This window comes from Manacus vitellinus, unplaced genomic scaffold (assembly GCF_001715985.3).
Source record: "Manacus vitellinus isolate BGI_N305 unplaced genomic scaffold, ASM171598v3 scaffold_17_pilon, whole genome shotgun sequence".
In the NCBI taxonomy this organism is placed as follows: Eukaryota; Metazoa; Chordata; class Aves; order Passeriformes; family Pipridae; genus Manacus; species Manacus vitellinus.
The window spans coordinates 5,246,144-5,260,888 of NW_021939256.1; the positions used below are offsets into that span (position 1 = coordinate 5,246,144).

General features: G+C 37.3%; 1 long non-coding RNA gene across 1 annotated transcript; it reads left to right on the forward strand.

Moving 5' to 3' along the window:
- The first annotated feature begins 2,316 nt into the window (after positions 1–2,316).
- LOC108639181 lies at positions 2,317–14,467 on the forward strand. The gene is made up of 3 exons (XR_001920313.1): positions 2,317–2,378; positions 9,076–9,173; positions 14,375–14,467. It is a non-coding gene; the product is annotated as an uncharacterized LOC108639181 (long non-coding RNA).
- Positions 14,468–14,745: the final 278 nt, after the last annotated feature.

Genomic DNA, 14,745 nt, shown 5'->3' on the forward strand with positions numbered 1-14,745 from the left:
AGAGATTAAAAAATATTCCTAATCTATGGTAGAAAACTGTCATTGCTCGGAGTATAAATACCAGTGAATGACTGTCAAGACACATAAGACCAACAGTGAAAGTTCAGCTTAGCTTAAAAGAACTCATCAAATGTGAGTTCAGTTGCTTTTTTTTCAAGCAAACTTTCCTAGACTTTTTTTAACCACTTTTTTTTTTCCAGCTTTACACAACCAACTAACCTAATACTTTGCTCTTTCACTGCTCTGTAAAGTCTAGATTTTAGGTGCCATGACATTTGATACTGAATCCAAGTTACCAAACGGTTTTGACTGTAGGAGATGCTGGCTGCATTAAATGGCTACTGAATGCCAAGAGACAAATATGAATTCAGAATTTGTAAGAATCTGGCAGTGTTCAGATGTTGCATGGAGTTGTGTCCCCCTGTAGTCTCGAAAGATGTGTATGCCATTATGCTTCAAAGAAGTAACCTCTGGTCTGCATAACTTTGTGAATAAACAGTGATGACAAAATTTTACAGAAAAATTCCAGTGAACAGGAAAGGACTCTAGATTTTCTTGAAAATCTGAAACATTTTCATTTGATTGTCCCAAAAGTGAAAAGGGAGTAAAATTTGTGCTGTAAGTGTTTTTATTTAAAATTCACTGGTGGAAGAGATATTCTAAATTTCTTATTCGGGCCAATAGTATGGTTCTGAGAGTCTTAAAAAAGTTTTTTTTATATGCAGTTTTTAATGAGGAAGTCATTAGAACTGAAAAATAACCAAATTTCACTTTCCTTTTTCCCAAGTCTCAGTGTATCTGTTTTGAATAATTACAGCTTCTTTTACTTTGAGATAGCTGCACTGATACTATGTGGATATGGAAAGGACATTTTCAAAGACAGGTCACTGACAGTAAAAAGGTTTACTATTCCTTGTATTTCCCCCTAATATTTTCCCTTTTAGTTACTAGCAGCAGTGTCATATTAAATGACTTCCCCCTTTAAACTGTTAAGTGGTGCTAGTTCAGTTTTAGCAGTAAGTCGCCAGCAGACTCCGGGGAGAAGTGCTATCTCCTATGGCCCTGAAAATTGATATTGAACATGGAAGGAAAAATCTCACAAGCTGATAGCAATTAGCTAAAAAGGATTTGCGACTCCATGATTCATCACACTAGGGGATCAAAGTCATTTACAGAAAGTGTTTCTACAGTCCCTGCCTGCCGCTCTAAAGATATACCTCTGTTTATCTCTCACACTGCGGTGTGACATTTCCTTTTTTAAGAGCCCATTTTCTTAGAAACGTAGCACTGGGCTGCTGCAGCACAGGCAGTCTTTGATTCTCCACTGACAGCCTAAATGACACGATGGCTCTAATGGCACAGCTTTAGCAGGAGCTTGCAAAGGGAATTGGACTTATTATTTACATAAGTGGACTAACAGGTCAGGTCTGGTACTTGCTTGTAAAAATGAGGACAAGGTCTTCTTGTGGCAAGCAATGTAAGGCAGGTCTCTGGTTCTGGAGCTCTGTGGAGCTTTTATGATTTTTTTTTACACTGGGAACACTAACTTTCACAATTAAACATCACTTTCTATACAAGATTTTAGAACTATCTTATAACAGAATCCTATATAATTTTGTCAGAAGATTAAAAGAGACCTACCTCAACACCAAAGACTGGTTTTTGAAAAATTTTAATTTTTTTTGAGAAGATCTATATTCCTCTATGCTTCCAAAACTCACTTTAACACTTTGAAAACAGCCTCATTTTTCAAAATGTAATTTTGCTTTTATAATAGTATGATATGAAAGGAAAAAAAAGAAAAAAAACCCCACTACATTTTGCCATTTCCAGGACCAAAGTTTCCCTGTTATCTCAGTAGTAGGAATTAGATTTGTTTCTCAGAGGCACAACCTGAAATCATGGAAATCTTATAATTTCTAAAGATATTTTGTTCACTAAGGTTGGAAACACTGAGCTCCATAGTGGAAGGCAAAATGGAGTTTGTTCAGTGATAATTTTGTTATAGGGTTCCTCAGGTTTATTTTAGTCAGAGTTTTACAAAAGGGTGACATTTTCAGTAGCCTTATCCTAACTGCTGGTTGTATCACTCCTTCGATAGTGAGTACTAATTATGTATGAAAAGTTCACAGTGATGTGGCTGTATTTACTCTTAAGTGGTAGCTTCTAATTAGTACCAATTACTTTGCTGTGAATCCAACCCTAGAAACAACAAAGCACGCAAGACTTGACGGGGGAGGGGGATAACATCAGGTTTGTCTGTGACAAAATGTGGGATGACACACCAAGGTTCCAGGGATGGTGTGCTAGCGAAGGATCTCAGCCTGTTGCTCTGAGACATTCTGTGTACACTGCAGAACACTTGAAGTCTTACAGAGGTGAGTCAGGGGCTCCTGAGCCAATAGGAGACAGCAGAGAAACACCAATGAAATACCTTAAAGATGTGCTTCTTTAAGAGGGTGACAGAAAATGCAGATGACAGGAAGATAGATCTTGCAGTTGGCTTGCCCTGAAGGATGAGATGTCATCTAGAAGTCAAACTCAAATAGTAGGCCCAAAGACCAATTGCCAGGTGCTACTCCTGGATCAGGGCAATCTCAGCATCAATGCAGGCTGGGGGATGGACAGATCAAGAGTAGCCCTGCCAAGAAGGACTTTGGGGTGCTGATGGATGAGAGGCTGGACATGAGCCGACAATGTGGACTCACAGTCCAGAAAGCCAGTTGTGTCCTGGGCTGCATCAAAAACAACGTGGCCAGCAGGTCGAGGGAGGTGATTCTGCTGTCTTGGTGATTCTGCTATCCTGCTTTCTTGAGACCCCACCAGGAGTGCTGTGTCCAGCTCTGGGGTCCTCAGCATTGAAAGGACATGGACCTGTGGAAGGGAGTCCAGAGGAGGGCCCAAAAATACTTCTCCTACAAAGACAGGCTGAGAGGGCTGGGGTTATTCAGCCTGGAGAAGAGAAGTGTCCAGGGAGACCTCATTGCAGCCTTTCAGTGCTTAAAGGGGGCTTATAAGAAAGATGAGAAAAAACTTTTTAGGAGGACCTATTACAATGGGACAAGAGGATATGATTTGAGACTGAAAGTGGATAGATTTAGATTGGACATAATAAGGAATTCTTGACAATGAGTGTGGTGAAACACTGGAACAGACTGGCCAGAGAGGTGGCAGATGCCCCATCCCTGGAAATATTCAGAACCAGATTGGACAGGGCTCTGAGTAACTTGATCTAGTGGAACATCTAGTACAGGGGGAGTTGGACTAGCTGACCTTTAAAGGTCCGTTCCAAGAGAAACCCTTCTATGGTTCTATGATAGAATCATAGAATCAGACAGGTTAGAAAAGACCTCTGAGATCATCAAGTCCAACCCTTGATTCACTACCACCACTAGACCATGGCGCTAAGTGCCACATCCAGTTTCATCTTAAAAACCTCCAGGGATGGAGGATCCACCACTTCCCTGGGTAGCCCATTCCAGTGTCTGATTACCCTCTCTGTAAAGAATTTCTTCCTAATATCTAACTTAAACCTCCCTTGGCAGAGCTTAAGACCATGCCCTCTTGTCTTACTGATAATTGCCTAGGAGAATATGATAATATGACCTACAAAATACAGAAAACCTAGAAAGACCTTTCTTGGGTTGTTGAACTATTTTTATTTTATGTAGTCATCTGCAGCTCCTAGAAGTGGGTGGGATTTATATACAAGGGTGTAAATTTATTTACTCAGTTTTCTATTAATTCGGTAACTTAAACTATGCCTATCCCAATGTTTACCAGAATGTTTTGGTATTTTGGAATTAATTCTTATTAATTCTTCACATACTTTCATATGACATGAACAAGACTACTACAGTTCTTCTAGTTATCTTTGTTTTATTTTTTTTTCCCATTAACACTCTTCTGCCCCCCTTTCCAGAAGGTAGCTTTATAAGTCCATCCAAATATCTGTAGGAACATTACATAATGCCTGCACATGAAGGATCATGAATATGTAGCTGGTAGGACAAAGACTGCAAGCAGAACATAATTTCAGAGCTTGAGATTTGTATTTAAGTTTCAGTGCCAATATCTGTTCCTGTGATTATTCTTTGTGTAGGGTGCCTCTGGTAGCTTCCTGCTTTGACTTATTGTCCAAGTAACACCTGGGAAGTGGTTTATTACAGCATCTTGTGTGCTAAAAAAAATCTGCCTCAGGAGTTATCTCTTCTTATAGGAAATAAATGTTCCTTTGGATTCAGTGCTGTAGCTTGCAGGTATATCTTACACAGTGTAACCTGAAAACCCCAAAAGTTTTTGGTACATACCTTGGAACCCAGTAGATTTGGAAAATAAACATTCAGGACACTGGTTTGTGTGCTCAAACAAGGCACAAGGCCAATAAAGCCCAAACGCCTATTTCTTGTAGTACAAAGACAGAAACGGATCCCTCATCAGCAAGGGAAATGCGGTCCTATAAGAAGTGGTCATGTCCAGTCTCAGTCTGTTATCACATATGCTAAAACCAGTAGCAAGATGTTAATGTTGCTCCTCTTTAGAGCAGCAGCAGAGTGCTCTTGACAGTGCTCCCCCAGAGTCACCCTACCCTGCAACTGCCAGATGGTGCTCACATCAAGTGCACAGCCGGCACTAACCTGCTCTTCCCCAACCTATGCGAATCCCTTGAAATGGGAGGCAGAGGTTTTCCTTTGTGTCCTGCACAGAGGAAAGGAAGAGAATTTCTCTTCTTGGTGGCTTCCAAGTAATTCCTGCCGCAGAAATGGTTGTTCAAAGAGAGTGAAAACTGTTACTTAAAACCTGTTTATCCTGACAAGTTAAATTAGGAGGGAGCAGTGATTTTGGGGAATATTGAGCACCATTCTTGTACACCAAGTATGTACAGCCTTAGAGAGTCTAATGGACTAACGAGGTGGTGAAATCACATATTAAAAAGATCCAAGGCCTGAAAGAGGTTAAAATACATAAAATAGAATTAAAATTCTCTGCTTCTGATGCACAGTGAAGGGTATAACTATACAAGGGGTGTGAGTTGTGGTGAACTCTTATTTCTAGAAAGATATAAGTATTCAGAAGTAATTTTTTCAAAAATTGATGGATTTCAAAAGATATGAAGAGAAATCTCAGTAAAGCTCAAAATACTGACCTGATGCATTTCTGTTAAAAAATAATTACTGATTTCACTTTTGCAGAAGGAAGAATTAATTTCCATTTTTTTAGGATAATTTTTGCCACGTAGAAGCAGTTTTAGAAAAAGGTATTTCAAACTTTTATTATTCCCAAATATTATTTAACGTTATCTGGTGTTCATGAGTTTTACCATTGGACTGGACCCTAGTAGACTGTAACATGTTTTACCTGACTTTACGCAAATATTTACTACTGCAATAAGCTAACGGTAAATTGAAATAATTTATTTCTAATGGATTAACAGTCTTGAGTGTACTGTAATGAAAACAAACAAACAAACAAACAAATAAAAACAAACTAGAAAGTCTTCTGTGTCAGTACTACTGCCTGGGAGAAATAAGTTAATTCTCTTGAGCATCTAAACACCTAGAATCACAGAATTTTTATTTTGAATCTATCTATATGAGGCAGAAACGTCAAAATAATGGAGAGCAAAGCATCATATAACTATCAAACTGCACTCATTTACCTCAACTAAAAACCTGGCCTAGTAGTGTATATGAATGACTGTATCAACTACTGAATGATGTTACCTATATTGACAGTTCTGGTCCTGTCCACAATGTTTTCCATTCATTCACAAAATAAAGTGCATTTCTGCATGTAACCAAAGCTCATAACATGTTTATAAACATGTCATTTTTGGCTCCAGTCTTTTCAAATGAACATTTAGTAGACCAAAAAGTTCCTCAAATAAAAAAGCAGGAAAGCAAATAAGAAAGAGACCAAATGCACTTAATGTAAATGTTTGTCATTACTTACCCACATATGCCTAAAGCACCTCTTTTTGCTTAGACTGCACATATGCAAAGTGAAAATGTACATATTTCCCACTCTTTATTTCTGGGCTTTTTGCACGTTAGAAATGTTTTAACTCTGAGACCAATTTAAAAATTTGTTTGTAAATTATTTCTAGTTGCTCCTTCAATTATAATTAATTTTTGTCTGTAAAATGCATTCCTCCAACTATCTGCTGTTTTTTTCCTCTCCCTCCAGCATAAGGAGGTCCTATTTCCTTTAACATTTTGTCATTTTTTCGCATCCTTGTACTACTGGTTTTCCTTCTCCTGCTGGATCAGTAGTGCCAACATGACTGCTTATGGGACTGCTACATAAATCAGGAAATAGCCAGCTTTGTCACCTAAGGAAATGTAGCATCTAATTGCATCCAATCTGTTTTCCTTTCATGCATGCACATGCATGAATCTACTGAAGAAACAGAGAGATAGGAATCCTATGAAATTATTTTTCATCACTGCCCTCATGTTTCCTCTGTAAGTAGTACAATGGTTGCAATTCTTCAGTCTTCTTTTGCATTAGATTTGTTTTTTCAGTATTGTACTGTGACACAATGTCAAGGAAAGAAAATTAATAAAGTTAGTGATGTTTAAATCAAAATCCCTATTGAGAAAGAAAGTTTCTACATGAAACTTGTGCTTTATTCTGCCTTTTCCTAATTTTGACATAGATTTCACAATATTTTTATTCAGAAATTTTTAAATAATAAAAATCAAGTTCAAAATGTTATATATTCAAATTATCTCAATTATTTTTGAAAGAAAATTGGGTTCTGTGTTTGGTATGTGGCAGGTATTATTTTTTTGTATAAAAATCTTTCCTGTCTTTCCTGCTGGTTGATGTTCCTATGTCCAGGTATGGCATATTATTTGACCACGTTTTAAACGCACAGTTAGTATAAGTCACTTCAGAGCATGTTATTAGAGCTATTTCTTGCCTCTGGCTGATGTCCCAGAAGAAGATGATAAATCATTTGCTCATGCTAGAGAAGGGAAAAAAATAAAAATCAATGTTTAAAACTTCCATGGTCAGCTTTACTCAGGACAACTAAACTCTACAGTGACAAAATACTGATGATGTCATCAATAAAGTAAATTAATGCTGCGAACAACTAAGAATTGTGAACTACCTTGCAGCATGTTGTAGAATATGAAGAAAAGTTTTTGAGAATTAAAGTTGCAAACTCTAGTGGTTTTTGAACTCTGAGAGCACGGTGAGATTCATCTTTAAAAGCCAGTGTCTGGCTCAGAACATCTGAGTAGGCAGCAACAGGATCAAGTCCTGGAATTTTGACTCTTCTACGGCCTACTGGTAAAGAGAAAAGGTTACTGCACTCAGCCACTACAAAAGCAATAATTAGACATAGTTATGTGTATGTGTTAGTTTGAATTCATAGAGCATTTCACATACTTATTAATTTCTAGAACTGGATTTCAGCAAACAAACAAAGAAAGACAGATATTTAATTACCACAGCTGTGCTAGTTTCACATTCACATATAGTATGTAGGGTCTTTAGAAGAAAGCAAGATCACATACTACCCATTAGAGTGACCCATTTTGTAAGTAGCTCCCATGTCAATGGGCAGGGAATGATACCCTGGACTGATTTCATCTAAATATCCCATCTGCTTTAATACTTGTACCAGGAGTCTGGTCAGCTGTTACTGAAAGCGAAAGGATCTCATATCCTGACATGTCTACAAAACTTCTGCAGTCCAAGTTAGTCCTGGAGCTGGCTGGGAAGTGTACTAGTTCTGAGGGAATCCCAGTTCTAGCAGCACACGAGCAAGGTAGTCGCAGTCAGTGAACATTACTTATTGAAGTGCACTTCATCAGCTGCAAAATTGCAGTGTCAGCAACTAATCAGATCAATTTCTTGTCCTTAATTATGTTTGCAGATTCAATGTAGAGGAAAAAAGTATTGTTTTTAATAAAAACTCCAAACTGTAATATCATTACTTGGGGAAATAAAGACAAGGTATAAACTCCAAGGTGAGATTGTTATTTAAAGTAAGATGAACAACCATTATCTGACATACAGTTGGGAACAACTGTATCCTGCTAGGGGAGAGTAACTCAGTGACATCTTTCTTAACTCTAGATTTTACAGTGACATTAGCACTCAGCCCACTAATCAAAATAAAATATCCCTGGTAAGTTAATAATATCGAATAGAGCAATTAATCACATATATGTTTATTTCACACAGTAACTGAAAAGCTTTGAATTACTTACTCTACAGAAAAACACATAAAAATTGCGTTGAACAAGCAGCTGATGTGTCAAGTATCAAGCATGAGGAAAGTTGCCCCCCAAAGCAGTTTTTAACCCATGAGGAACACGTATCTTTGACTCAGGTGAAGGGCTGAAAGTACATCAGGAAATGACAAAGCCAAGATCAAAATCTACTATGGATAAAGTGAAAACACAGACAGAGGTTAGAGGAGAGAGAATGTGATTTTTGTAATCTGCTGCTTAGTTTTAAATGAGAGATATTTTTTTGTTCAGAGTACAGAGTGCATCAGCAGAAGAGGATCACCGTTACATCCTATCCTGGCATTAATCTGACGGATATTGGGAATTTGAGTAGCAACAGAAGCGTGGGTTGCTCTGGCAAAATTCTGACTGCACATGAAAGGAGGGGAGTAAAATGTCTGAAATCAGGAAGCTAAGGGTCTTGATAAAGCTGTGCTAAACTGCTAGTTGTCAGGTTGTGAGCTTTCCAGGTAAAATAGACATCAGAATGATATTCTTGATGTTAAAAAAATTTTACTTCTGAACTAATTTAATTTATTGGAAAGGACGTGAACTATTCAATTCTTTCAAGATTTAATAAGAACAGAGGGAAAAAGAGAACTTTTGCGCCTAGTTGTTAGACTCTGTCCCAGTCCAACACCAGATTTGAGGTGATAGGACATATATCAATAAATTAATAAATACAGTCTCTAGAATTTAATTATTGTTCCTCCCTATATGTCAGGCATATCCTTACAATGGCCCTCACATTTTGGATGCTGAAACATAACCTTCCAATAACTTCCAGACACATCTCTGAAAAATTTTTCCTTTCCTTGCATGTTTGCAGCCCTTGAGTTTCTCATAGAATATCCTGATGATCTTTTGGAAGGAGCAAGAGTTCACAAATGGAACTATGATGAGAAGATAAAATATTATTTTTCAAAGGTGAGCTGAATAGGAATCAAAAGGACTGAAAAAGATTATTATAGTTAGGACATTTACCAGAATATAGGTAAATGTATAATATCGATATCTGGGGGTATGTGTGTCTAAATTCTGGTTATGGCAAAGACATAATTATTGTCAAGGCTAGATTAGGAGAATTGCTGTTCAAAAGAGTGGGAAAAATCTGGCTTAGTTTCAGTACTGAAGAAGTTTTTAGCAAATTCTTTTAGGAGTTTAAATCTGTGTTTTCCTCTTCCTTTTTCTCAGTATATTAGACACCAAAATAGGTCTTTCTGCTCTACTGTAACTAGGGTCAGTTCTTATGAAGGTAGTTGAGTAATTTGCAAACTCATTTTCTCTGTTTTTAATAGAAATTACATTATTTTGTCAGTTATACAGTTGTTTAAATGTTATTTGAACTCCAGAGTGGATGATGTCCTGTCCCACTGAATTATTCTGATTTGGTTTGTTCTTCTACATCTCCTTGTGAGAGTGCTTCAGTTTTGGTTTGGGCAGGTATTTGCCCGGTATGCTCCATAAGAAAGCTTCTTCCAAATGAGTAGTTATAGTCTAAACTGCCCTGTTCAGGTTAGAGGACTTATTTCTTTTCTTGCTTATGTATTTCTATGGGCTCAGAAAGCTTCACATGGCAAAGTTTTTTTGTTTGCAAGATAGTAAACACATATCTCACCCTTGGTTTACATCTAGACTCTGTAGGTAAACTTTCATTGTTAAGTACCTGGTTTTCTTGGGGTATTCTGTAGTCAAGCATGGGATTTCTGGTTGTATGTCAGCACTACCAAAAGCACTCATTTTGTTCAACCTAGTAGAGATCTGGAAATCCTGCACCAATACACAAAAATTGCAGACAGTATTTCTTTGCTGGAAAAGCGAAAGATATGTGAGCCCTATTGAATGAGCTATTCATAATCCCTCATAAGAGGAAGTGAACGCTTCTCTGCTCCCCCAAATTAATCTCAATCCCCAAGTATTCCAAAGACCCACTCTTCAGAACTGAGACCAAGAAAAGAGACATAACCCTCCAAAGCAGATGCGGTAGAGCTCTTTGAGCTGCTACTGATTTCAGCATTGGGGAAATATTGAAAGCCTCATCTGCATAGATTGCATTATATGCTGACACTAAAAATATTGCAAAGACTGTTTGGCTTTACCTGATTGAAAGAGTTTTAATATGGTAGCAAGAAGCAGAGAAATGAAGACAGAGTTTTTCTTTTTTGGAGACTCCCTCTTCTTCCTTGTCTTTTTTCAGGATGCTGAGGAATTCTGGGAATGAGACTCCCACTCCTTGGTGTTTGGTGACCTGCCACTGGGGTGGGTTTCCTGTGATGTGCTACAGTGATTTTTTCCCTAGAAAGGGACAGGGGAAAATTGGGAACCAGTCATGTGCATACTGAATATCAGAGAAGCCTGGTAATTGAGGAAGAGCTATTTCTGGGGCGAGGGGGAAGTCCACTGTATTCTACAGGTGAAGTTTTTTCCCCACTCCCTTAGTTTTTCCCAGTAGCCTTGACTCTTCATCACTTGCACTAAACCTTTTTAATTCACCCCTCTGTGAACAAACACATCTAGTAAATCTGGGCATAGAGCTCACATGAACAAAAGAAGGAGTTGAGTAGAAAAAGATGCAGGGTGATTACAAGTGTGTTTAAAATCTAGCTAAATCTGGGGGTCTTTTTCCCCTTAACTTTATAATCCATATCATGATGTTTTTGAAAGAAAGATGTTGCAGGAGGAAGGGGTGGTGTAGCTTCCTTTATGGTATACTGGGACCCAAGCTGTGCTGAGAAGCACTTCTTTTCAACACACTAGCACAGAGGGAAGTAATTTGATGGCTTTGCAAATATATGAACTTTAATTGTTTCTTATTAGTCAGTTGAATCTCAATTTGCAGTTGCTGAGATGTACCTGTATAGTGACTACGTAAATTCACTTTGTCAACAGTAAGAAAGATGGCGCATAGATAAATAATTATATATCAACAAAAGAGATTCTGACTGAATTGAAAAAAAAAAATAAATCCGGGTTGGGGTTCTGTATTTGAGGGATTACCTTTTTCCCCTTACTAAATAAAATACTTAATGTCTTTCTATTTTTTTGTGTGCTTTGTTTTGTTGTAAATTCAATAATTGATTCATAGGTGATGCTGGTATTAGGCTTTCTTTTTGATGGGTTCTTTCACTGGAAGATTTTTAGTTGTCTGAAGATTTTACAAAAGTTATTACATTATGTAATGAATAAGTGGAATGAGAAAATCTTGGCTTTATGTAATTTACAGAATGAAGTTTGAGTGCTGAAGACAACATCTATCAAATTTAAGTCTCCTATATGAAGACAACTCTAGTCTAGCCACATTTATCCTTTTGGTTCATGACTTATAGTTTCAGGAAAAAGAATTAGAATAAATTGAAGTCATAATATTTATTCTTCATTGCAGGGCAAACAAAAAATAAACCAAATAAAACAACTATTTTAGCAAGTTACCTTGCTGTTATGAACAAAGTATGTAGCCATGGCTCCAAGACAAAAATAACGAAATATTTTCTGTTAAGGATGTGATTTTTCTCAACAACCGTTTGAAAGGGAATCACAAAATGAAAGCAACTGAACTTTCCACTTGTGTGGATTATATGGTATGCTAAAATGGATATTTTCATTGGTGTTAATGGCAAATTAGAAGATCTGGGTTATATCAAAAGTAGTTAATTGAAATAATTAGTTAACATGAGGTCTTACCAGGTGGTAAGCCCTCAAGCATATTGTAGTAGATCGCATTGCTTGAAACTGTTGGGAGAAATAGAAAGAGACTGGAAGCCCATTTTGTTGTAAATGATGTATGAGATCATATAATAACACCCCTGAGAAACAGTAATAATATTGATAAGAGATTTTATCATTTTGCAAAGAATGTGTAAAAATTAACGAAGTGGGGACTGGGCCATCAGGAATAGGTGCTGCGCTGTTCTGTTCTGTTCCTGCTTTGTTGGATGTCATTCATAACCAGACTTCCAGAAAATTCAGAGTAACTTTTTATGAAGTAATGGTAGTGCTGTGTAACCTGGACTGGTGCTGAGTATTTGTCTTGCCCAATCTGTTTTGTCCTTTCTTAAGTGGTGTGATTTGGTTAATGTTTGAGTAACGGGGGAGAAGGGAGAAGAATCTACTTTGGTGCTAATGGCCTTCAAAACAGATATAAAGCAGAAAAATGTCCTGAATTCCCATAATTTTAATTTCATAGATCCATACTTGAGCTACTTAAGACTACCAGAACATGTCCTGGCAAAACCCTTGTATTTTTCTACTATAAACTAAGCATAAATTCAGTGGTAGATGACAGATTACTTCATATACCATGCAAGCAAGCCTAGACAATAGCTTTAGCCATGACTGATTGCCTTGCTGTAACCCACTTTATGTTAAATGTATTCTTGCTGTTCAATTCCACGACTGTAATTTTGTTCTTCTGCACCGCTCAGCCCTCTGTGGACTAACCAGGTTCCTTCAGTAATGATTTCTTTTCTATTGTATTGTTTTCTGCATAATCAAGTTGGTAGGTAGGGGTTTAGGTGACACAGCCATCTGTCAAGTTCATTTGCTCTGAAAATGCAAGAAATAATGGCCTCTACAACTTGGGGCTATCTGTTATAAAGGAAGAATATCAGCTTTTACTCTGCACCATCTTCTCATCTCTTCAAATTATCATTTTTTCTACTTTTTATATAAAATACATAAGGTTCTCTTGACATGACTGATTGGTGAAAAAGAAAGCTATCACATGTCCACCTTGTATTGCAATTTATGCAAGCAATCCAATTAAGGAGAAGCAGCTAACATCCAAACTAATGTGCCTGTCGTGAAACTAAAGAGACTGCTGCAGACTGCTCTGCTCAAGTGTTATCATTGCTGGTTCTCTGACATACTAACTGCTTTCTCCTTGAAGTTTGCATAATGTGTAAATGTAAGGAAGTTTGCATGCCACAAAGGAAAGGGAAAACAGTTATTCATTTTCCCTCCTCTAAAATAAAATGCTCATAATAATTCTTATAAGGAGCCTTTATCAAATTGTATCTGTTTGCTGAAATGACATACACTTGATAGGAAAAGACATAAAAAGCTGCCTTTGCATTTTTAACCTTTTTCAGGCATAGTGGAAGCCAGCTGGAATAATCCAGGAATGATCCCAGTTTTCTATGTATATGTGTGAGGAGGATAGAGTTGCTTATACAGCAGAAAAACCTTTATCCATCATGATACCAGTAGGGCTGGGAACACCCTGGTTGCTCTAGGTCAGAGGCATCTTTACATTAGACCCATCCGCTATTGCCCCTACTAAAATGCAGAATGACAATTGCTTATACTCAGCACAGATCTCAAATGGCCTGGTTAGAAAGAAAACCACTTCCAGATGCCATTATATGGTACAAGTGAAACATGAAATTTTCTACTTCAATGAAAACATAATTATTAAGTGGAATGTCAGACTTTTATCGCACTTTTACTAAACCAATTCCCCCATCATCTGCCTCTTAGGGCCATTGACGTGTGATAAAACTCTCTGCTGGATGAGAGATTCCCTGACAAGGGAACAACTGCTGTTGTTCACAACAAGTCAAATAATGAACCTGAACAGCAGGTGTAAAAATTGATAAACCCATTAATGAAATAAGTTAGCATTTTTAGCCACCTACTGAGTATTTCCAAAATATCAAATCAAAAAAATTGCAAAGGAACTATTCAACATTATATTTCTGCCCCATGGTGCTGAATTTGATGTCCATTGTATCAGTGTTGTGTAACGCATTTAATGCAAAATTGAAAATAGTTCTTCAGTCTTGTCCCTGGAACTCTATAAACTGTGCTCTGATTGTCATTGTCACAGAAGTTAGGCATGAAAAGTCATGCTGATCCCACAAAAAATTAATTGTTCTACCCAAGCTTGCCTCTGCTGCAAATTTCACATGCTTTTTCATCAAAGAATAATATTTTTCTGGTCCAGATAACTATACAGTTTCTCTTTGGGGTTGTATTTTAAGCATTTCAGAGCTTCATGAATCTTGAACTGTACACACTGCGTAGTATATTTATAATCAATTGCAGATGTGATTTTGAAAGCAGAGTTTAATGTGATTGACTTAATCTGTTGAAATCTGGCCTAGATACATGTTGCTATTTTGAATTTTCAGGAAAATGCCTTTTACACCTGAGACCAGCCACGGTGCATCAGATATGTTGGTGTTTTTCTAGAAATGATTACCACCGGCTAAGCAAAAAGACAGGTACCTGACTTAGTGCCATGCATTGTTACTGAGTTCTGGATTTTCAGGTATAATCTCAGAGAATATGAGGGAGTCACAAGTTAGTTCACAGGTGGAAGTGAATGTTCTCTATTTCAGTGTTAAATGAATGGGAATCAAAAAGTATCAGCACCACAAGACAAGTATGTGTGTCTCAAATCTCCCATGAGCTCTTTTTGTATGCCACATACATGTAAAATTTTAAAGGTGGTTGCTTACACTATTTATAGAGTGGATAATATCACATTATTCCCATTGAT